The sequence below is a fragment of the Triturus cristatus genome, chromosome 6 (genome assembly GCF_964204655.1).
Source record: "Triturus cristatus chromosome 6, aTriCri1.1, whole genome shotgun sequence".
Taxonomy (NCBI): Eukaryota; Metazoa; Chordata; class Amphibia; order Caudata; family Salamandridae; genus Triturus; species Triturus cristatus.
The window spans coordinates 435,662,517-435,687,448 of record NC_140589.1 but is presented as its reverse complement, the minus strand read 5'-3'; positions in this window follow the sequence as shown (position 1 = coordinate 435,687,448).

Genomic DNA, 24,932 nt, shown 5'->3' with positions numbered 1-24,932 from the left:
CTCTCCATCAACCCTTTCACTTAGCCATCCTTCCATCCATCCATCCACCCACCCATCCATCTACTCATCCACTCATTAATCCATCCATTGACCCTATCACTCATGCATCCTTTCTCTCATCCATTTATCCTTTCACTCCTTCACTCATCTATTCATCCTTTTGTCCACCTACCCTCCCTTTCACTCACTCACTCACCCATCCATCCTTACATCCACCCTTTCACTCATCCATTCATTCACCCTTGCACTTATCAATTCATCAATCCATCCATAATTTCACTCATCCATCCTCCCGCTTACTCACTCATCATCCACCTTTTCACTCATCCATCCACCCTTTTACCCATCCAGCAACCCTTCGACCCATACATCCAGCTGTTTACCTTTTCTCTCATCCATCCTTCCACTCACTCATCAATCCATCCATCCTCTCTCATTATCCATCTATTCAATCTTTCATTCATCCATTCACCCTTTCACTAATTCATCCAGCCATCCACCCATCCCTTCACTTACTCACTCGCTCACCTTTTCATATTAATTTTGAGCTGAGCCTTCTTGAGAAGAGGCCCATCAAGAACTTCACCCTCGCTGCAGGAGCCACTCCAGGACTGGGACAGAAATCACCCAGGGCGGAGACAGGATCCACCATAGGGGGGGACAGGAGCCATCACAGGTTTTGGGGGGGGGCAGGAACCACCACATGGGGGGGACAGGAGCCATCACTGGGGGGGGGCAGGAGCCATCACATGAGGGGGAACAGGATCCACCAGGGTAGGCACAGGGGTGGGCATGCAGTATTCTAGTATCATCTTGTTGGGGTAGGGCTCCTCACCCCCTTCTGGACACGACAACAAGACCACAGGCTCTCTTTCTAAAACGTTAGTTTTGCCATCCCCCACTGTGATGTACAGTACTTAAAGGAGATACTCCAAGAGAACTGATTTAACTGATTGTCCTCCATACTTTGTTAATGAGTGTGGTTGCGATTGTGCCATGTCTTTATTTTATTACATTATAGACTGCATGTTTGAAGAACTGAGGTTTGCTTACAATTTAGTAACAGGAATTAAGCTCTGAGGAGAGAACCACGTGCTGCCTCAGTGTAATCAGGGCCGGTTCTACGATTTTTGGGACACTGGGCAGAAAGGGAATGTGTGAGGCCCCTCTAAATTGCAGAGACATGACACATGACGCATTCAGGGTTGTTTGCATCTGAATAGATGGCCCTGCGCCTGAAGCTGCAGCCCCTTCCTCTCAGTCACCTTCAAACACCTCTTAACAGCTCATGAAGGGCTGAAGGTGTGAGGGTTGCCATCCCGCTGTGCCTCTCCAATGCTACTGGGTATCTGAGCTTTGGTACTGCATCAGAGTCTGTTACAACGAGTGTTGCGCTGCGGCTGCAATCTCCCACATCCTGCGCGGCGGCGCGGTGCCCTGGCTTCTCATCACGGCGCACCGGGGTGCCGCGGCGCACACTTTGGGCACCACTGGCTTAGGGGAAAGCCCAGCTGTTGGAGCACCGGCGAGGGGCCTGCCTTAAGGATTTTAAGGGCATTTGTTCTGTGCTCACACCCTTTGCTATCATGTCTTCTCCAGAAGACCATTGTTACTACTCCTACCAGGAAGTGGAGGAGGAATGCCCCCCCCAACTTCTCCCTCCAGCAGTGGACCAATCTCTCTCTCTGGCCATTTCTAGGGCGCTGGCTCCTCTTAGGGATCAGGTTGATAAGCTGGTGGAAAGCATCCCTGGGGTGTTCAGTGACCCAGATCTGGTGGTGGTGGGTCCCAGTAGCGCCCAGATGGGGGATAAAAGGGCCGTTAAGCATAATGCGGGGCACTTGGAAGGATATGATCAACTTACGGAGACCTTCCTCAAGAATGTGTGAATGCTAAAACATGCACCCTGCCGGGAGGAGGAGAAGTCCGGAGAAAATTGCGATGCTGTCACCACTATTGTAGACCCCAACAACGGGTTTCCCTTAGAGGGAGAGGGTGTATCGGAGAACATGTTCGAGCCTACCCAAATTTACCATCCTGGGTCGGCGGAGTGGACCCCTGACACCAAAGTGGCAAAGTATGTGGTGGGGAAAATCCATCAACCCCTTGAAAGGGAGGTCAGGAATAGGATGAGGGGAGAATGCCCCAGGCCCTCACTGAAGGGGAAGGTGACACACATGCCTGAAATTGATGAGAAACTATGTACCTTTTTCTAAGTATATGAGGGATCCCAAGAAAGGAATTGATAGGTCTTGGACGTGGTAGGGCCCTTGACCCAAATTATTCAAATGGCGGAGCGTTCAAAAGAGTCAGGATCCCCTTTGTCCACGGCTATTGTGGCTGGTTGGGAGAACTACCCTAAAACACTACCGCCTCCACTACCCAAACACCACTGCACTACCCTAAACCCTAAAACACTACCCCCAGCAGACACCCTACACTATCCAAACATAACTGCACTACCCTAAACCCTAAAACACTACCACCAGCACGACTCCCTACACTACCCAAACACCACTGCACTACCCTAAACCCTAAATCTACCCCAGCACAACCCCCTACACTACACAAACACCACTGCACTACCCAAAACCCTAAAACACTATGCCCTGCATGACCCCCTTCACTACACAAACACCACTGCACTGCCTTAAACCCTAAATCACTACCCCAGCACAACCCCCTACACTACACAAACACCACTGCACTACCCTAAACACTAAATCTACCCCCAGCATGACCCCCTACACTACACAAACACCACGGCACTACCCTAAACCCTAAAACACTATGCCCTGCATGACCCCCTTCACTACACAAACACCACTGCACTGCCTTAAACCCTAAAACACTACCCCAGCACAACCCCCTACACTACACAAACACCACTGCACTACCCTAAACACTAAATCTACCCCCAGCATGACCCCCTACACTACACAAACACCTCTGCACTACCCTAAACCCTAAACCACTACCCCCAGCACGACCCCCTTCACTACCTAAACACAACTGCACTACCCTAAACCCTAAAACACTACCCCCAGCTTGACCCCCTTCACTTCCCAAACACCACTGCACGACCCTAAACCCTAAAACACGACCCCCTACACTACACAAACACCACTGCACTACGCTACACCCTAAAACACTAGAACCCAGCATGACCCTCTACAGTACAGAAACACCACTGCACTACCCTAAACCCTACAACACTACCCCTACACTACACAAACACCACTGCACTACCCTAAACCCTAACACACTACCCCCAGCACTACCCCCTACACTATACAAACACCACTGCACTACCCTAAACCCTAAAACACTACCCCAGCACTACCACCTACACTACACAAACACCACTGCACCACCCTAAACCCTAAACCACTACCCCAGCACGACTCCCTACACTACCCAAAACCCACTGCCCTACCCTAAACCCACCCCAGCACGACCCCCTACACCACCCAAACACCACTGCACTACCCTAAACCATAAAACACTACCCCCATCATGACCCCCTACACTACACAAACACCACTGCACTACCCTAAACCCTAAAACACTACCACCAGCATGACCCCTACACTACTCAAACACCACTGCACTGCCCTAAACCCTAAAACACTACCCCAGCATGACCCCCTACACTACCCATACACCACTGCACTACCCTAAAGCCTAAAACACTACCCCCAGCACGACCCCCTACACTACTGCACTACCCTAAACCCTAAAACCCTACCCCAGCATGACCCCCTACACTACCCAAACACCACTGCACTACCCTAAACCCTAAAACACTACCCCAGCACGACCCCCTACACTACCCAAACACCACTGCACTACACTAAACCCTACGGGAAAAAAACACCCTATGCCCAATCCCCCTTATCTCTCACTCCTCATGGTTCCTCTCTCCTCGTGGTTCCAGCTTCACATCGTCTCTGAGGGGCGGTGCACGTCGTTGTGAGTAAATGGAACAGCCTCTGTTTCCTTACAACAACGTGGATCGTCTAAATGTTTTTTAGAACGCATGGTCAATTACCATACATACCTTTACAACAAAATTTGTTGTAAAGGCATGCGTGGTAAATGACCATGCGTTCTAAAAAAATGTGTAGTAATGACTTCGCGATGTACAACGCATGCGTGGTAATACATGCATTGTAATGGTATTGTGAAGTAAAAAAGTCGTTGTAACGGCTGTTTACCGATCAAAGCTGGCCCCTGTTCTTCAGTGAGACGTTTATTTGATTAATTAGGAGGAAGGAATGTGTTTTTTTTACCGAAAAGTGCATTCCCAGGTGTTGTATTGAGAAAGTCTCCGCGTGGCCTGGTTTCACTTCCGGTGAGAAAGTGGAAGAGTCTGTTTGGATCTAAAGGAGCTCTGTTGTTGCACGGGGCCGGCGCGACACGTCATCAGAAAACATAGCTAATGGAAAGCATCCTCCCTGAAGTGTGGAGCAGTGCCATGAGAGGTCAATGTGTGTGCATCCCACCGCAGTATGACCGTACCGCGTGACCCATGTGCCGCCTCCAGGGTATGGGAGGCAGAAGTGGCATCGCAGGTCCTCTTGAAGACCGTTGTAGCACTAATTCTACATTTTGGTATTAGAGCATTTTAACTTTGTTGTTCCTGCCAGATACAAAAAGAAGATCCTGTGTTGTTCAGTGCCCTCGTTACCTTTTTTGTGTATTGTGGTGCTTGTCAGTTCGCTGCCCCGCTGGTGCACGCGACTGGGCACCCCACCCCGTGTGCCATCTGCAGGGCCCCTGCCCTTGGATCACTGGTTTCGGTTTCTGGAGTGGCAACATAAACAGTTGCTCCCAAAGGACTAGCCTGAACACTTAGGTGAATATCCCTTGCACCAGCATTCTATGGAAATTCTTTCCTAGCTCTCCCACGTCGACGAGGACGTCATAATAGCACGGCTCCGCTCGCGACACCGTATGACATCATCGGAACCAAAAGAGGACCTCGTCGGCGTGCTGACGTCAGTTCCACCCATTTTTTCTGTGCCACCGAGGCAAACAGGTGGACCGAGACATTTTCACATGTATACATAGTATAATAAATATATATATATATATATTCACTAAAAAACCATAGGTTTCATGCACGTTATAGTTAGAAATTAGCATTTAAAAAACCTTAGAAATTCACTGAAAAAACCATAGGTTTCAGGGGCATTATAGTTAGTTGTACATTTCACTCGTACAAAACCATAGAAATTCCCCCGTTATAGTTAGTTCAGCTAACTATAACTCGCGCGCCCGCAATGCACTGCTGATGACGTCACATATTACATCACTCATGACATGGTCAGTGACATCACTCATGACATCACTGATGACATCTCAAATGACATCACTGATGACTTCATCCAGTGAATGTGTGTTTTTCTGAAAATTAAATGTTTTATATATGTATATCTCAAGGTCGATGGAAGAATGCATGGGTATATAAGTGTCTAAATGGATGAATTTTTGGGGGTAAAATTGTTTGTATAACTGACTGATTAAGTGTATCTTAGTGAATACATGGGTTAGTGAGTAATGTTTAAATATGTAAATATCTATATCAGTCTCTCACTTTGTGTATGTGGCTGCATGGGTTGGTGAGTAGCTACATGAGTGTCTATATGGGTTATTAGTTGGTTTTTTGAGTATCAGTATGAGTGTCTGAGTGTCTGGATGGTTCGATGGGGGGGTATTACTTAATGCATAGATGCATGAATGAGTAACTCACTGTTTGTATGTGTTGAATACAGCATGGGTGCAGGACTGTATAGGTGGATGAGTGTGTGTATGGGTGAGTTAGTGAGTGAATAACTGTCTCAATAGTGTATTTATGAGTAACTACATCTGTTTTAAACTAGTATATGTGAGTATTGGTGTATATAAGTGAGTATATGTGAGAGTGAGAGATTGGAAGAATTCATGTGCTAATAAGTAGGTGTTTCTATAAGTGATTGTTTAAGAGAGTAAGTATTTGTAAGTTTCTGTAGAAGTAAGTGTGGTAGTGTGTGTATAACTGTATATGTGGGTAAATGGATGTTTGATACTTTGCATGTGTGACTATGTGTGTGAGTAACTCTATGGATGAGTGGCAGTGTGTAACAGGATGTTTAGGTGTATGAGTACATATGATGAGTGAGTACATGTATGAGTGCCTGTATAGGGACTGTTGGTGAATGAGTGGATGTGTGTGTAGATCTTGGAATTACTGAATAGGTGTGTTGTAACTGGTATTGGTATGTCCATTGTTTTTAAAATGTTAGTTTGTATTTTTGAGTGTATGTATCAAAGAGGTTATATTAGGGTGAGAGGAGGTCTGCCACTCTTTCACAAGGATGATGTCATCAGTGATATCATCAGTGATGTCATTTGAGATGTCATCAGTGATGGCATGAGTGATGTCACTGACCATGTCATGAGTGATGTAATATGTGACATCATCAGCAGTGCATTGCGGGCACGCAAGTTATAATTAGCTGAGCTAACTATAACGGGGGAATTTCTATGGTTTTGTATGAGTGAAATGTCCAACTAACTATAACGCCCCTGAAACCCATGGTTTTTTCAATGAATATATATATGTATCATGTGATCAAGGCCTCCGAGAGGCTGAAACGCGTAATGGCGATGGTGCAGGGCATTTGATAATAAAACTTCGGATGTGCACGAAACTCTGGGTCTATCTTCGTCTTGTGGAAAGGATGTTGGTGACGGAGGAATGAAAATATATATATATTATCTACTGGCGGTCGCCAATAGATAGTTATAGTTAGGACCTATTTTCCATAGGAAATCCGCAACATTCTATTCCCAATAAGTTTGGCGCTGATTGACGAATCTTCGCTAAATTTTCCAAATTTTTGGCCAGCTCCGCTCCGCTCCTATCCTGAAAGTATCGCAGTGATTCGTCAAGCAGGGGCCGAGAAAAAGGGGGGTCCCAAAACACGTTTTCCCCATGCAATTTCCCATAGGACCTGTTGTCGCAGCTACAGCCCGAACTGCTGAATGGAATTACACCAAATTTGGCAAAGAGGTAGTCCTCAGTTCGGACTCATGCCTTTTGCTTAAATGGTGTAAATCTGTTCAGTAGTTCCTGAGAAAATTAGAGTTAGAAGTTAGTGATATCTATGGCCGAGGAGGATCCGCGGACCCTCCCTGCACCCAGCGCGCACCCTGCCATGCACGAGCTAAATGCTAATTGGCTGTCAACACTCCAGATCAGGAAGTGTTGGCAGCCATCTTGTGCCTCTGTAGAACCGAGGCACAAGAAGCCCCAAAAAAAACATTGCAAAACGCGAAAAGGGGGGAGGGTAGAAACACCCTGACCCCCTAGGCCTGCTCAGGGGGTCCCACAAGGACAAGGCTGAGGGGAAAAAAAACGAAGCGCGGGGGCCAAGTCCCGGGGGCAATTTTGATAGTCATGGGGGGCCCAGAGCACCCCCGGGGACCACCACCCCCCGGGGCTTATCTTAATGTATGCGGGGGCTCGAGCCCCCCCACATGCCCCGGGGACCGCCACCTCCCCGGGGCACTACATATAAGCCCGGGGGACCACCACCCCCGGGAACGCCACCCCCCAGGACCGGCTCCTGCAGTGTCCTGGGGTGCCCACCCCCGGGACACTGCTGTTTGCAATGGCAGGGCGGGAACCTCGCGGCTCCCACCCAGCCATTGCAAACTGCTTTGCTATTTGGAAGAGAGAGCAGGGAAACCTGCTCTCTCTTCCAAATAGCAAAGCAGATTGCTTTTCCACATGGGGAGCAGCATGTTAGCTGCTCCCCATGTGGAAAAGCAATGCCGGCTCCCGCAGGATGCGGGGAGCCGGCGGGCCGTGGGGTGATTGGGGACCCCCCCACGGTCCCCAATGGAGGCCAGGCCCCGGGGGATGGGGTCCCCGGGACAGTAGTGGCCCGGGAGCGGGGCCACGCGGCCCCCTCCCCAAAATATTTTTTTTTTCTCGGTGCCAAAAGAAGCCACAGGAGGGGGGCAAGGCAGCCCCCCTCCAAAAAAACCCAAAAGTAAACAAAAAAGGGCCATGCCCCGGGGGATGGGGTCACCGGGGCAAATTAAGGCCTCCGGAGGGGGGCCACGCGGCCCTCCTCCACAGTTTAAAAAAAAAATAAAAATAGGGGGCAGGCCCTGGGGGATGGGGTCCCCAGGGCCAAAAAATAAGAAAAAGAAGGGGAGCTACACAGCCCCCCTTCTTAAAAAGAAAAAAAAAACGGGATCGGGAGGAGGCCACGCCCCCTCCTTTCATCACTCTGCAAACGCGCCCCCTGGTGCGTTTGCCGAGGGGGAACGAATTCCCCTTCAATACTGGGGGTCCCTGGGGGTCAACTAATCCACCAGGAACCTCCAGTATGCGCCAGGGGGCTGCGTTGCAGAGAGGTGTAATGAGGCCACGCCCCTTTTTACACCTCTCTGCAACGCAGCTCCGTGGCACTTACTGGAGGTACCTGGTGGGCTAGTTGGCTGCCAGGGGACCTCAGGATTCAAGGGGACTTAATCTCCCAACTTAAAACGCGCCACGGGGCGTGTTTGCACAGTGGTGAAGGTAGGGGCGGGGCCTGAGGTGATACTGTGCAAACACGCCCTGTGGCGCATTTTAAGTTGGGGAATTAATTCCTCTTCAATCCAGAGGTCCCCTAGGGGACAACTAGCCCACCAGGTACCTCCACTAAGCGCCACGGAGCTGCGTTGCAGAGTGTTGTAAAAAGGGGTGTGGCCTCTGAACACCTCTCTGCAACGCAGCTCCCTGGCACCTACTGGAGGTACCTGGTGGGCTAGTTGGACGTCAGGGGACCTCAGGATTCAAGGGGACTTAATCCCCCAACTTAAAACACCCCACGGGGCGCGTTTGCACAGTGGTGAAGGTAGAGGGCGGGGCCTGAGGTGATATGTGTGCAAACACGCCCTGTGGCGCATTTTAAGTTGGGGAATTAATTCCTCTTCAATCCTGAGGGTCCCTGGGGACCAACTAGCCCACCAGATAACTCCAGTAAGCGCCACGGAGCTGCGTTGCAGAGTGTTGTAAAAAGGGGCGTGGCCTCTGAACACCTCTCTGCAATGCAGCCCCCTGGCGCATACTGGTGGGCTAGTTGGCCCCCAGGGGACCTCAGGATTGAAGAGGAATTAATTCCCCAACTTAAAACGCGCCACAGGGTGTGTTTGCACACATATCAACTCAGGCCCTGCCCCCTTCCTTCACCATTGTACAAATATTCCTCTAAAATCAGCCGAACTACGAATTTCGATTTACTCATCTGTAATCAGGAGAGAACCCTGGGCTGCATCTTTTAGCCCAGCACTGGCCCTGAAAAGTAATTCTAAGCGTACTTACCAGTAACTTGTATTTCCTTCCATAGGAATCCATTGTGTGGTTTTCAGCAGAAAATTTTCTAAGTGTCCATTTTTGAAACGTACAAATATTCCTCTAAAATCAGCCGAACTACGAATTCTGATTTACTCACCTGTTATCAGGAGAGAACCCAGTGCTGCATCTTTTAGCCCAACACTGACCCTGAAAAGTAAATCTAAGCGTATTTACCAGTAACTTGTATTTCCGTCCATAGGAATCCATTGTGTGGTTTTCAGCAGAAAAGTGTCTAAGTGTCTATTTTCACAAACTAAAAATATTCCTCTAAAATCAGCCGAACTACGAATTCCGATTTACTCACCTGTAATCAGGAGAGAACCCTGGGCTGCATCTTTTAGCCCAGCACTGACTCTGAAAAGTAATTCTTAAGCGTATTTACCAGTAACTTGTATTTTCTTCCATAGGGATCCATTGTGCGGTTTTCAGCAGAAAACTTTCTAAGTGTCCATTTTTAAAACGTACAAATATTCCTCTAAAATCAGCCGAACTACGAATTCCGATTTACTCACCTGTAATCAGGAGAGAACCCAGTGCTGCATCTTTTTGCCCAGCAATGACCCTGAAAGGTAATTCTAAGCGTACTTACCAGTAACTTGTATTTCCTTCCATAGGAATCCATTGTGTGGTTTTCACCAGAAAATTTTCTAAGTGTCTATTTTCACAAACAAAAAATATTCCTAAAAAATCGTCTGTATGACTTAAACACATTCTTTCAACTGTTTACAGGAGGTTGGCCAGTGCTGGATCCTGGATCCACCATAAGCAAAAGTAACGATAACACTACTTACCTGCTAAGTGAATTTTCTGCCATAGGATAACATTGGTGATTCTATGTGAAAAGATTTTAAGTGTCAACTTTTAAAATACAATAATATTCCTTAAAAATAACTACTGTAACCAAAACGCTTTTACTCAACTGTTTACAGGAGATGTCCAAGGACTGAATCTAGGATCCAGTCCTTGGTTAGAAAAGTAATCCATAAAGTAACTAATTGCATTTAACTAGAAATTCACATTGAGCTCAATGTTGCTTTGTGTTTGAAATTGGGTTGGCCATTGCAACAACTGTAACTACTGTACTTAAAAGTCTGTTGCCTATTAGCCAAGTATTTAAACTAAAGTAATTCATTCTGAGAAAGTGTATTTTGTATTGTAATGTATAATGTAATTATAATGTAATTTAAAAAAAAAATATCTAAAAATACATAGTTTAAAAAATGTAGTAAATCAGTATCAAAAAATCAGTATAACAATTATTACATTAAAAATTGTCATTTACAAAACCTTTGAAATTCACTGAAAAAACCATAGGTTTCAGGCCTGATATAGTTAGGAATTAGCATTTAAAAAACCTTTGAAATTCACTGAAAAAAACATAGGTTTCAGGCCTGATATAGTTAGGAATTAGCATTTAAAAAACCTTTGAAATTCACTGAAAAAAACCAAAGGTTTCAGGGGTGTTATAGTTAGGAATTGACATTTAAAAAACCTTAGAAATTCACTGAAAAAAACATAGGTCTCAGGGGCGTTATAGTTAGCTGGACCTTTCCATCATACAAAACCCTAGAAATTCCCCCGTTATAGTTAGTTCAGCTAACTATAACTCGCGCCCCCGCAATGCACTACTGATGACGTCACATATTACATCACTCATGACATGGTCAGTGACATCACTGATGACATCTGAAATGACATCACTGATGACATCACTGATGACGTCATCCAGTGAGTGTGTGTATCTGTAAATTTTAAATATGTTTAATATATATATATAGGGAAAAACCTATGGAAGAATGAGTGGGTGTATAAGTGTGTGAATGGATGATTTAGTAGGTGCGTGACTGACTCTAAGTGAGTCATTAAATGTATCTTACTGCAGACTAGTGACTAAACTGTGTGAATTTCTGTATCTGTCTGTCTGGTGGTGTATAAGCGGCTGCATGATTTTGTGAATAGCTATGAGTGTCTCTATGGGTTATTGATTGGTTGTCTGAGTATCTGTATGGGTGCCTGAGTGTTTGAGTGGGTGGGGTGTGTGTGACTCTGTGCATACATGTGTAAGTGGGTGATTCTATGGGTGCATGGTTTTAAGAGTGCATCTGTGAGGGTCTGTATGGTTGGGTGAGTGTATGTATGGGTGTGTTAGTGATTGAATGTATATCTCAGTGGTACATGTGTGAGTAACTACATATTTGAAAGGCAGTATATATGTGTGTAAGAGTATAAAAGTGGGTATATGTGAGAGTGTGTGATTGTGAGAGTGGCTGTATGGATGAGTGTGTGCTTGTATCAGTGATTGTATAAGAGCGTAAGAATGCGGTACTATTTTTATGAGTAAGTGAACTTGTGTGTGTATAACTGCATAGGTGAGTAAATGGGAGTGTGAATAATTATTTGCATGACTGACTAGGTGTGAGACTACCTCTATCGATGATTGGTGGTATGTGAGTGTCTATGTAGGTATATAAATGCATATGATAGTCCTGTACTGAGTGACTCTAAGTATGAGTGACTGTACAGATGAGTGAGTGGATGTGTGTGTAGATCTAAGAGACAATGAGTGGGTATGTAGTTATTGGTATTGGAGTATCTATGGTTTTGAGAATGGACGTCTGAAATTTTGATTGAGTATATTAAAGGGTGTGAGAAGATGCACTAATTTATCACATGGATGACGTCATCAGTGATGTCATCAGTGATGTCATTTCAGATGTCATCAGTGATGTCATCAGTGATGTCACTGACCATGTCATGAGTGATGTAATATGTGACGTCATCAGCAGAGCATTGCGGGGGCGCGAGTTATAGTTAGCTGAACTAACTATAACGGGGGAATTTCTAGGGTTTTGTACGAGGGAAATGTCCAGCTAACTATAAAGCCCCTGAAACCTATGGTTTTTTCAGTGAATTTCTAAGGTTTTTTAAATGCCAATTCCTAACTATAACGCCCCTGAAACCTTTGGTTTTTTTCAGTGAATATATATATATATATATATATATAATTTCAATGAGTACTAGGCCTCAAAACCTTTAGAGCAAGCCTTATTTTTCCAGCAGCAAAGTTAAACGTGCTGAGACATGCCCAAAGTGCTTAAAATTGACCTTACCCTGACATGTTTTTCTTAAAAGCTTCACTTCACATCATTGAATAGAATGACTTAATATTATTTCACACAATAAGTACAAGGCATGAATAGAAAATGTTGGTCTTTAACTTACTTTCCCTCATATTATGATGATGAAATGTTGTGTTCAAACAAATTGTTCACAGCAAATGTTTCTAATTTACACAGCCTATTGTTTAGCCTAACGTTTAGTTGTTTTCAGTAGAAGGTTAATCATATTCTCACACCCATGGGAAAGAAGGTCTAAGAATCAAAAAATATACGTAGACATAGTTTAATAACTGAATAAGGAATACAAATAAAAGAAAATTTCCTAAACCATTTTAAATGAAAATAAAATCCTTAAAATGTACACCTTACTCTTTTTTTGAGTTTTATATAGCGCAAACTAGACCCAATACATCGGGTATCAGTGAGCTTTACACGAGCACCAGTTTTGTTACAGATGGACACATTAATTTTTGTTAGGGACGGGCAGATTAAGTGATTTGCCCAGAATCACAGGATGTTGAGCGTTGTTGCCGAGACTCGAACCCGGTGCCCCAGCTTCTAGGTCGACCGCTCTAGCTGTAAGGGTACATCCTCTCCCCAAGTTCCTGATCTTCTCATAAATGACACTGAAAGTCTGTCACCAAGAAGTAAAGTAAAACATCACAAGTGAGGAACAACCCTATTGGTGTGAGATAGAGATGTTAAACCATCTTATTTAAATTGATTGCCACTCCAGCAATCTTTAATCCTATAATGATGCATTTGATGATCTTTTCTCAGATTAATTTGAATTCAGCTGGGCCATACATACTCATTGTACACTTGCAGGCTCTCTTATAGAGCTACTCCTTCCTGCACCTCTCAGAGTCTCTTTCCACTACATTCCAGCTCCAGCTCCTTGTGTTTCACGCAGGACAACAACATCAGCCTATTCATTTGGTCTTAGTGTTATCCCTAGGTTTGTTGAAAGCAGCAACAGGATACCCGCTCTCTATTATGTAACTCTCTAAGCTTAGGAAGTCTAGCAGGAGTTCTTTTAAAGTCCAAATTGAATATCAAGTACTGGCTCCAGGGTTACCTCTTTTATGGGGTATAGGAGCCGTAGGCACAAAGCTATGTGCCAATAATGAACTGTGTCACGTTTGACAAAAAAACCTACAAGCAAATTTATTTTTTCTGCATTTGTTTATTGGTTGTTGTTCAGATAAGTTCAAGTAGATAGTAAAAGAATTCAAGTACACCTGGATAAATCATTGTCACTTAGCAACTGAAGGCAAAATTCAGACAAAATGCAAACATAAGAAGCAATTTAACTGAAAATTTAGAAGGCTTTCTACAATGAAATAAGAGGGGCGGGATAAGGGTGGAGGTCACCTTTCCACCTACTTTTAGCTATTAGATTGGGTTTTCATTTGTTCATGCCCCTCCACTCAGCTCCTTAAATGCCTTCCTTCCTCCCTCTACCATCTCCCCCACCCAACCTCCCCTAATACTCTGCCCAACTTCTGGGATGTCTGAGGCATATGTCTTTTCCTCCCGACCATGGTACACGATCTTTGTATTATAAAGGGATGGGTAAGAGAGGGGCTGAACAAATTCCTTCATCCTAAACAGTAATAAACATGCATCCCACCTCTTTATATCTACTTTTCACAACCACCACAATACACCTAGGGTCAGATGTATGAAGCCTTTTGGTGGTCTCAAATGGCTCATTGCAACCGCAAATGGCTTTTACTAATGTATCAAACCCAAATACCAATTCAGTAACATGCTTCTGAATCGGAATTTGGGTTTACACCCATATACAAATTCGGTATTTGGGAGGGGCGTTTTTAGGGTATCCCTTCCAAAAAACTGAATCAGGAGGGGATATATTAAAGTTCTGCAAACTAATTCTGGTTGAGACCTTATTATTTTACCACCTCCTTGAAGCGGTAAGCCATTGGCAGGGACATCTTCCAATTTGTGAATGTTGAGAAAATATTTTGAAGAATAGGCAATGGACCGACAGACTGCTGCCTACTCTTAAAAAATGGAAACTACACTTTTTTTTGCCCTCATCCCTTTTTCCTCTAAGGAAAATGTGCGGCATTTAAAAAATAATGAAAAGATTGCATTATTTAAAAGCAGTCACAGGCATGGTGGTTGTATTGTTACACGACAATTAGATCATTTTCTCATGCTGTCTTTTTGGATCATCATCTACATGTTTTCTTATATGGCTTGGAAAGCTCATCCATCAGCATAACCTCTTCCTTCCAGAGCACTCTCAATTTTCTTTGTTGCATCACTTCGGCTTGAGCACTGGCCACTTGGAACTCTGGCATCAAATGTTTCATCTTTCTCGCTCTTTTGGGGTTAGAAATGAACTTAAGGAATTATCCTTCTAGGCTTTTCATAACTTTCACACCTATGATTTTTACAAGATTATTTCTTTGAAAATTTGAAAATATGCAGTTACTGTTCTGAGGGTTTCTTTTTATCAGCCTAAATCAGAATGTAATTCCATGATTGTACACCTGTGTTAATATAGGTGAGTAAAATGAAGAGATTAACTTTGCATATAAACCAACTTTTAGGAAAGAAATGCAACACAATTATAAGTTTCCAGCAGCAGACTAAAGCTGGAAATATTTTGCTTCAAGAGACATATCTTTCAAATAGGACCCAGCAGATTCTAATTATAGGAGGTTAGGCAATCCTATGCTCCTGTTAGATAAAAACAGGAATGCCACAGGTATGACAGGACATGGAGGCAGAGGTATAACATTATTTTGTGTGCGTTGTGTCTTGCCAACAAAGCCACAAAGGACTATGATTAGATCATTCTAAGTAATAATTGTATTCTGTAAAACCTGTTCATTTTCCACCGAGTTGGAAGCTTTCCATTTACTGATTCATTAACATTTCAAAGCCCATGAACCTGAGATTTGCCAACTTAAAGATACAGCCTTAACACAAAACAAAGCTTTTCTAAATAACTCCTAGGAAAATGGTATGCCATCAGCTACAGCCATCACTACGAATGCTGAGGGCATCTTGGATGCTAATCAATTGGGAATGGAAGGGAAGTGATTAATTTAGGACAGATGCATCTGTGGCCACACTTCTGATGCATGTTGTTTGCTTGAATTGAGGGTTCTCCTTTGGTCCCTCTCCTCAATTTTCATCAATTTCTGAAAAAAAAGATCAGTCTACAACCCTACAGGATTATTAAATTGGCAAACATCCACTTCCAGTCTTCATTTCATCATATGTACCCAAAACAATCTCAAACGGTAGTACCTCTTCCATCCAATTAAACATTCATTAAAACCTAGACTAGATGGTACAAGCTCCACAGTCAAGAAATGTGCCTCTGATCAGAGACCATATAGTGAGGATTATATGATTACAGAGTACCAAACACCACTAGTGCCATCTGTATACACCTTTAGACTTCCTTTATGATTTAAAGGTTCATTGCTCTGCCTTACCTTTTCTGTAAAACTTTAACTTAGCTAGTCTAATAAGCTTTTCTTAATACACAACAGCAACATAATGAAAATCTTGAGGGACATCAAAAGTGCTGAATGAGAAAGGTTTAAGATGACAGAAAGATAAGTATGATTTTCTTTGAGGCTGAAGTGGCGAATCTCGGGCATGTTTCTGTGCCAACAGAATTAAACCCTTCAACAGATTATTAGGAAGAGTAGCAGACAGCTGCAGCGCCTCTTAATCGACTCAAGAGCTGCACCCCCTTTGATTTCTGGCCCATTTGTTAGGTCGAGCTTTGATCGACCTGTTATATCTCTTCTGTGGGGTTTGGCACACCCACCGATTGCCATTGGTTGTTATATGTGGCATTCAGAAATGCTGGCTTTGTATTGGTGCATTGGAATAAATATCCCTCCTTTGTATTCCAAGCTCCCTCACCGGCGATTTCACTCAAAGAACATTTTAGTTGTCCATCACACTGTACAGTGTGTGGTGGCCCCTACTTCTTGCTCGGTAACTTGTTTTTGTTTGCATGCCCCTGCTCCTGTTTTTGCAGGCCTCCAACTTCCAACCTCTCAGCACAGGCTACCCCCACCCCACACACACACATGATAGAGCCGGATTCTTATCTATCTTACCATCACCAAGAATCCTCTCAGGTCGCCAGGATCTTTTTATCTGCTAAATAGTGTAGAGGCCAGGGAATTCAATCTTTAGTACATAATCAACAGAATCAAATTTTAAACTCTAAAGGACCGCTGACTCCGAATCTCAAATTCGTAGAGATTTATTACAAAGCCAAAAATAGTTGCACATACAAGCACCTCAACACGAGGTTAAGAAAATAAATGGGCACTAATACAAAAAAGATCCTACGCAGGAGTCTCATCCGACTCAGAATAAGAAGGATAGTCAGTTCTAGAAGCATCAGGCAGGTAATAAGTGAAGACTTCATCAGAAGTACACTCACTTAGCCAGAGCTCGTTCTAAGATGCTCCTTCTAGCTTCCCATCTAAACCTCAACTGCTCAACCCACGGGGCACTGTCCCTAATTCAAAATCCCAAAAACATTGAACACGCCCTCCGGCACACCCCTTCAGCCAGGTCTTCTCCCAGTGATTTTCCAGTGAAACTTGTCTCCCTTCCAATGACGGTTTACTCGTCCTTGGGTCCCAGACACCTTCGCCACCGAAAGTTTCATCCCTACATTCCAGTATACTCCCATATTGGCTTCTCATGCCATCCTAACTCCTGAAACAAAGGGTTAGTTTCTCTAACAAGCTAGGTGTCCTTGCACCTGCAACAGAAACATGGGAACGAGAAACTTTTCACTTCTCTGAGATTTTCTAGCATCTCTGAAACTCAAAGCCTTACCTAGGGAAACCATTTTCGGCCTACAATATTTAGCTAACATAAGAAACGAACAGGCCTTTCTCTTAAACATAAATGCGATCAGGCCTTTACACAATTTAAATATACACTTCTAGAATCACACTATAAGCATTGATTTCATTACACTTCATATATGAATAAGCAAACTACATGTGCAGACTTTAATATGGTGCACGTTTAAACCTAATGGATCACATTACATGAAAACCAATCATTATGCATTGTCTAAAATGCATTTGCAATCAACTACGACATTGATCTTCATAAATGACATGGTTACATCTCTAATTTGTATTAATAAATGCTACTTTAGTAATACAATTCTAAAGCACACGTTAATATGGCTTCCCCTAAATATGTGGGTGCGGACGAACAGTGATTATGATGCACCCCTACAATTTTCAGAACATGGCGCTCTATCACACACACACACACACTGAGGAATGCTGAGTCGATTTAAAGTGCTAAATTGAATTAATGACAGAGCCAAGTCACGAGCTATCTTTTCACAACACAGCAGATGGTCTACCGTCCCATTGCTCCGTGACTCTGCTCTGCCATCATTTACATTTATGACAACACTGAGATCGTGCTTGTTTTTTGTTTTGTTACATCTTTTACTGATATGTACTGAAATGGGTATCTGAATTTCTTTAGAGGTTAAGAAGCGGCGTCAGGACTTGCCAGTCTCCAGGGTCCTTTCCCAATCATTCCTTGCTGCTAATTTTGGTGTAGCCCCCATTTTGTTTTAAAGGATTGCTTTTGAGCATGTTTGTGAATGGCTCTGTGTGCTTCAATTTAGTCAATTATTGTTTCAGACTACAAGCCTCCAGGGAAGTGCAACATCCGCTGGCATTCACCTTTGTAATGTTGTGTTCTATTTATTGACATGCCACCCAGAATTTCCTCTTCTCCGGCACATGTTTCTATGCATGTAGGTATTAATGCATTTCCGTATATGTAAGCAAATGAAGTGCTGGTTAGTTGGGGGCAGTTTTAAAAGTGCATATTATCAGATTCACTTGGAAACTAATGCTGTTTACTAGGCCTGGGCATTTTCTGTTACACAACAGAGAAGTGAAAATATTGCAAAGATCTACATTTAGCATTGTTTCGCCTCCATGAAATGTTGGCAATTCGCACCAGTTTTTGCAGGTTTACATTGGTTCGGGCTTGTTCGCTAGTTAATATGTGGATGACATTCGTCCAGAAGAACGAATTCATGAACAAACTAAGGAATAATTCCTAGAAATGTGTACTTAGGTGAATTTTGCTAATTTTGCTCCTAATTGAAGAATTTCACCCAGCGCTGCTCTTTACGACAGGCAATAGTTTTTCACAGAATTACACTAAGGGGCAGATGCATCAAAGGGTTTTACCCATTCTGTGTCTATGGGAAAATGTGTTTATGCATATGGCCCTAAATCTACTACAAAGCTCGCTGTTTCCCTAGCTTTGACCCATTGATTTGTTTGATGGAAATGCAGTAAGTAGAATTGGTGAAGATTAAAAAAGAAGTGTACAGGTCTATACTGTTGGCTTCATGAACTGAGGTGTTTTAGTCTTGTCTGTCATTATACAGTTCGTGAATATAACCTTCCAGCTCTCAAACTTGTGAATGTCCCTGATGTATGCTTCTAGGTCTCCCTTCGCCCACTGCTCCCTCTGCAAAAAAAGACAAGCATTTACAATGCAATAGGTCTCGCAATTGCGAGTTTTCTAGCTGTTGACATTGTAAATGGCAATACTTTTTTTTATATTAGAAGGCATTGTAATTTACAATACCAATAGTTCAAAGTTTAGCAAAAACAATAACGATTGTATTGCAGAGCGCTGTGTCCATGAAGCGGGTGCCACGTTCACTAGTCAAGTTAAAAAATAAATAAACCGAGCTCCATGTCCCTGAAGCGGGCGCCGTGCTCATTAAAAAGGTTTTTAAAAAAGAATTAAACTGAGCGCAGTGTCCCTGAAGGGGGCGCCGTGCTCAGTATTAAAGTTACAAAAGAATAATAAATAAACAGAGCGCGGTGTCCCTGAAGCGGGCGCTGCGTCCAACATCAAAGTTTATTTTTAAAAATTTAAACTGAGTGTGGTGACCCTAAAGCGGGCGCCGCACTCAGCTTAGAGCGGTATAAGAAAATTGTCCGCCATTGACCCCAATACTGTCATTAAACAAAATAGTGTTCACCGACTTATAATGCAGACCGTGTGACAAGCCAAGTAAAAGGTCCAGTCGTTATGGGAGTTAACAAATGCAGACAAGGCGGTACCAAGGAGGGACTAACAAGCCTATTTACAAATCAGAAGCCAGCATTTAGGAAGAACAATGACACAAGCCAATGACAAATATTGGCGGAGAGTGGGCGGGGCTTGTTGTGCATGCCCTAATTAGGCATGCTTCGCAGAGCAAGCAGCGCATGCGCGCTGCCGCTAGGCTCGACCTAAAGCCAGCAGAGAGCGTTTCCAGGGACAGCTCTCACTCGCTCCCTTTCTCTTGTTTCTACATAGTATGCACTGGATACAGAGGTAATTAGAGTGCTTTACACAAGCGCCGATTACATTATACAATGACACATTAATTTTTACTTGGCAAAGGAATGTTAACATTAACTGATTTGCCTAAAGTCACACGGCGGTGAGCCTATTGCTGAAACTCGAACATGGTTCTTTAGTCCTAAGGCTCACATAAGGCTTCACAATTGTGACAAGACATCACATAGTAACCTAGTGTCAGTGGTTAGACTATTTGCATGCCTCCTCTGCCAGCATCTGCTACTCCTCACCGTCATGCGATGATTGAAAGCAGGGACCCTTACACCCGTGTGACATCAGCTCACCACAGTTTGCTGTTCATGCTGATTCTCTCAGTGAGCAGTGATATTTTCACATATATCAGTTTTTTGTGTTCAGGTCCATTTGTCACAGCCTGCTTGAGGGTGTTCTGAGTACTCAAGCACTAACAGGGACTACTTTGGCAAGAAACCTCTGCCGCTGATTTCATTTTTTTATTATTTGTTTAAAATGTGATTGTATATCAAATAAGGCTTCTCTGATGCTTTGAAATTTGTCAGTTTCTTATCCTGCTAGCATTAGAGCAAATGAATCGCTCAATGTCGCATCGTGTGAACTGCATCACATAAGTTAGAATCCCAGCTCAGCTGACAAAGTCCATTTACCACTCTTTGAATGATGCCCTGTTACATTAGGTGACGGTCCCCTGCTATTTACTACTTTTACAAAACGGCAAAAGAGCAGTATGTCCTTTTAAAATATACAAGGTGAAGCCGTAAATAGCGCAGGCCTTCTTCTCAGCACCTATCACTATCTTTTGGCCTCTGCCTGCTACCTTGTCCTGTGCTCCTAGGCCTTTCAGCTAGGATCCTGGAATATATATATCACATGCTGTATTTACTGGAGAAACATAACGTGGTTGCTGTGAATTCTTTCTACATAAAATGTTAAGTAAATGTTAAGTAAATGTGTAAGTACAACAAATCATAGTAATAGATAGATAGTAATCTGTTTACATATAGTGCTTGACTATACAAATCAATTAATGGCATCCTTCAGTCACCATTAGGGCGGTTGAATTAGAGCAGGGATGCTTCCACGAGTGTCCTGCTAATGTTGTATATGCTACCCCCTCTCCTTTCTGCTTTCCCTCTAAAGCTTAGACAGGGCTAGAACTCAGCCCACAATGGGTAGCAAAGAGCCTGAAGAATGTAGAGCCTGCAGACAGGAAGTGCCTCCTATTCACCGCCCCCACCCACCCTCCCGTTCTCCACCCCCACCCACCCTCCCGTTCTCCACCCCCACCCAGTTGCCAGTTTTCAAAGCACCTTGGCAATTTTAGAGTTAACTTAAAACTAATCAAAAGGTGAGGCACTTTGCAGTTGTTTTAAAAATAAAGCCTTTACAAAACCAACTCCTTAGAGTAGAAAGCAGCTTCCAATGTATTCATGTTGCTAAAGGCAACATATATTGTATATATGTAACTACAACGGTGTGATCTTAAGAATGCAGTCTAGCCCCTAAAACAATTGGTTAATTTTATATCACAGATCTATTGCATTTTGTATGCAACCGTGGTTTTTGTGGATTCATATGTATATGTAACTAATGCGGTCTACACAATCTGAACATTATTTCTGTAATTCTATGATATTCAAGTGCACTAGTGACTTAAGGCCATCTTACCCCACCCCCTCCCCTTACCAACACACACATCGGTACCCGGTCTATTCACAGAAGCTTTTTAGAGTAAGTAAATTAGTACTCCTGTGGTTCTCTTTTATATGACTTTTGAGTTGGTGGGAAAACATCTAAAATTGGCATAAAATGGGAATCTTCAGGGATAGTCATAAACATCTAGAAAGTACTGGTCCCTCTTGTCCTATTTTTACCTGTGCTGCTCTCCCCAGCCCTCCCAATCCCTAAATACTTAATGCTATATTTCCTCCTCTCACCACTATTCTTCCTACTAAATTCTGATACTATAATCCACTCTATAACACTGTAATCCCTCAAAAATAAATTACAACCCTTTAACTTACTTCCTAAAATTACTCTTCAATAATCTCCATGTACTAAACTCCGCTATACAGTGAGACCTAATGGCATTGGCAATGCTTGTTTTTATTATGCCAAGAGTGGCTGGGACAGGAGCACAAGGACACCTACACCAGCCTTCAGAGAGAGATTTACCAGGGCTGGAGAAATTCCATCCCTGGGTTTGGGGCCCAAGCACCTCTCTATGCCTAACCCATTTGTGATATGCTAAGTGTCACACGTAAAGGTAGAAATGGGTGCTGCAGGCTTAAGCCCTCCAATACCTGTGGCTACACATCAATCAGACTGTCGCCACATCCTTTTCCAACTACTCACAGAGTTAGGAAAGGGTGGAGTGAAAATTCAGAGACTGAAACCTGGTCTCTGCAACTGTGCAGGATCATGCTTTCAGTTTCATCCTTCACTCAATCCGAGTCAAAGAATTAGTGAGACAGAGTGAGTCAATGAGTGGGTCTAAGTGAAAACGAGAGAGACTGAGTGATAGGTGAGTCAGGGTTATGTTACATGGATTTATAATGCACGTGGCTGCCCTAACAGGGCTTCCCAAGGCGCTTAAGGCCCAGCAAGGAGAGCCACACAGTTTCAAGCTAAAATAGCCAGGTTTTAGGATATTTCCTGGAAATAAAGTGGTTGTTGTTGCTACGCAGGTTGATCAGGAGTTTATTCCAGAAACTTGGACCCAGAACACGGAAAGAGCTTCCTCCCTGCCTCACTAACTTAAACCACTGTATCATAGCCAAGTTGAGCTCAGACAATCTTAGACTGAGAGGGACTGAGATGATCTTAGAGTGAGATAAATTGAATGAGCTGAGTGGGACTGAGAGAGAATGAATGAGATTGAATGAGACTGATTTAAATTGGCTAAGAATGAAGGAGTAAGACTGAGCGAGTGAGTAATTCAGAGGAGGACAGAGTAAGACCCTCCCCTCACAAACCCACCGAGGAGTCAGGCTTGCTCAATGAAATTTTAACCAAAGATTAAACCTTACCACTTTTACATGTCACCAGCTGCCCGACACTGGTATAACATGCTCTAGAACCCTAAAAAAAATAGCAGGTACCATCATTTGTGGGGCTGGCCAAATTTACCTGAAGTCTGTAAAAACGCTTTCATGGGGCTAAACCTTTTCCCAGATAACTCAAGGGAAGCACGTTTGTATGGAAAGATGAATAGGAAACAACATTGCTGGCTTCAAGGGTGGTGTGTTGAGTGTGCCTATTCTTCAGCCTTTTAATCCTGGATAGTTTGTTGTCATACCTGTTGAAGCAAGTGCTTACAACATTGAGGTGGTAGAGTCGCAAAGGAAACAAACAGAAGTGAAAGGGCTGAAGGCAGTTTAGATGGGATTTTTAAAAGGTCATCAAAATGTTCCAAGTCTAGGCGGCCTTAGGAGAGGTGTCTAGTCACAGAGATCCAGACAGTTGCCAAGGTTTCTACTGGGTTAGCTCGATGAGAGATAAAAAATTGTGTTGCATCTGCAAGTGTTAGGGGTAGACTGAAAGGGGAAATGGCACTCCGCAAAAAGCGACTCAAGAAGTGACTCACAGAGACCTACTGGTGTCCGTTCATGGATCAGAAATTTGAGTTTAAAGTCTCTTTTATGTATTCTTACATGCCTTTTTGAATAGGTCTTAAAATATCTAAACTGGGAATAAAATGAGAATATTCTAGGAACATTCATACATAGTAAAAAGAGAAAGGAATGTGCCCTCTTTACACTTTTACTTACAGGGAGTTGGACATTTAACACCAACTCACAAAGTTGTAAAATAGTATTTCCGCACTACTTCCTATACTCATAACTGCTTTTGTGATTCAGCCCCACTACGTTCATCTGCATTTTACATTAAACTTTGCATTCATATACAGTGATGTTGCCATATATCAGTATCTGTCCCAATTTACTAGGATTGTGTGCTTTCTTTTATGTTATGTGTATATTTTAAAGGACGTTGTGCTATGTTTGTTGTTGACTAATTGTGGACCACATGTGTCCTTTAGTTGAATTGTAGAAGCTCTGTAATACCCAGGATTTGCTGGGGCTATTTAGTTGCCTTGCAAGCTTGGTGTGCGTGTTGCAGGCTAAAGTTTTACAAAATGTTAGTTTTTTAGAAACACATTCTCAAAGTGGCAATTTGTTTCTGATAAAAAAACAAATGACCCCACGCCCTGTGAGTTTTCTCTAAGTGTGAATCGAGTGCTTAATTTTTCTTCTATCCCTCACTGCCGGGTTTTTCCTGGGGCCAGAATACTTAACCTCTTAAATGTGGCCATCGGGCAATGGCCAATGGCTGCATTACCTCCCCAGTGCTTCTATTGGCCAACACTGGAGGTGTACAGAAGCCCCTCTCTTTACCTTGGGCTGCTTAGAAACAGCTTTCTGAGCAGCCCGAGGCATTTGTTTTTACTGCAATGATGATCAGAATTGACAATATTACTGTAAAGTAGAAATAAATTAGCCAATGGGCTGGTTTTAATTCCACTGCATCTGTGCTCGGGGACATATCTCAGCCCGAGTACTGGTCCTCTTGGGAAATGTATCGTAAGAAAGGGAAGAATCTCCCCTTTCCAATGGTATCTTTGCCCAGTGGATCTCTGCCTGGGGATGGCCACTGGAGAGCGATCCCACTTGCACAAAGGATATGGGCAAACTGCCCCTTAGGTAAGGGTTTGGGCACCCCCAGGCCCTTAACATTTTCAGTCTTTTCCCAGGGGCCCATATGAAAGTGATTACCCTCAATCTAGAGATTTAAAAATATATATAGTGCCTTGCCTCCACCCCAAAATGAAGGCCGGCAGTCTTTCTGACAAGCCCTGGGTTGTGGATGGATCCCCACCGGAACCAGAAGGACCAGAAGGACGGTCAACCAGGCCCTCGTCAGCAGCAGGCTGGACTACGGCAACGCCCTCTACGCGGGAACCACAGCCAAACTCCTGAAAAGACTTCAACGCATACAGAACGCCTCCGCATGCC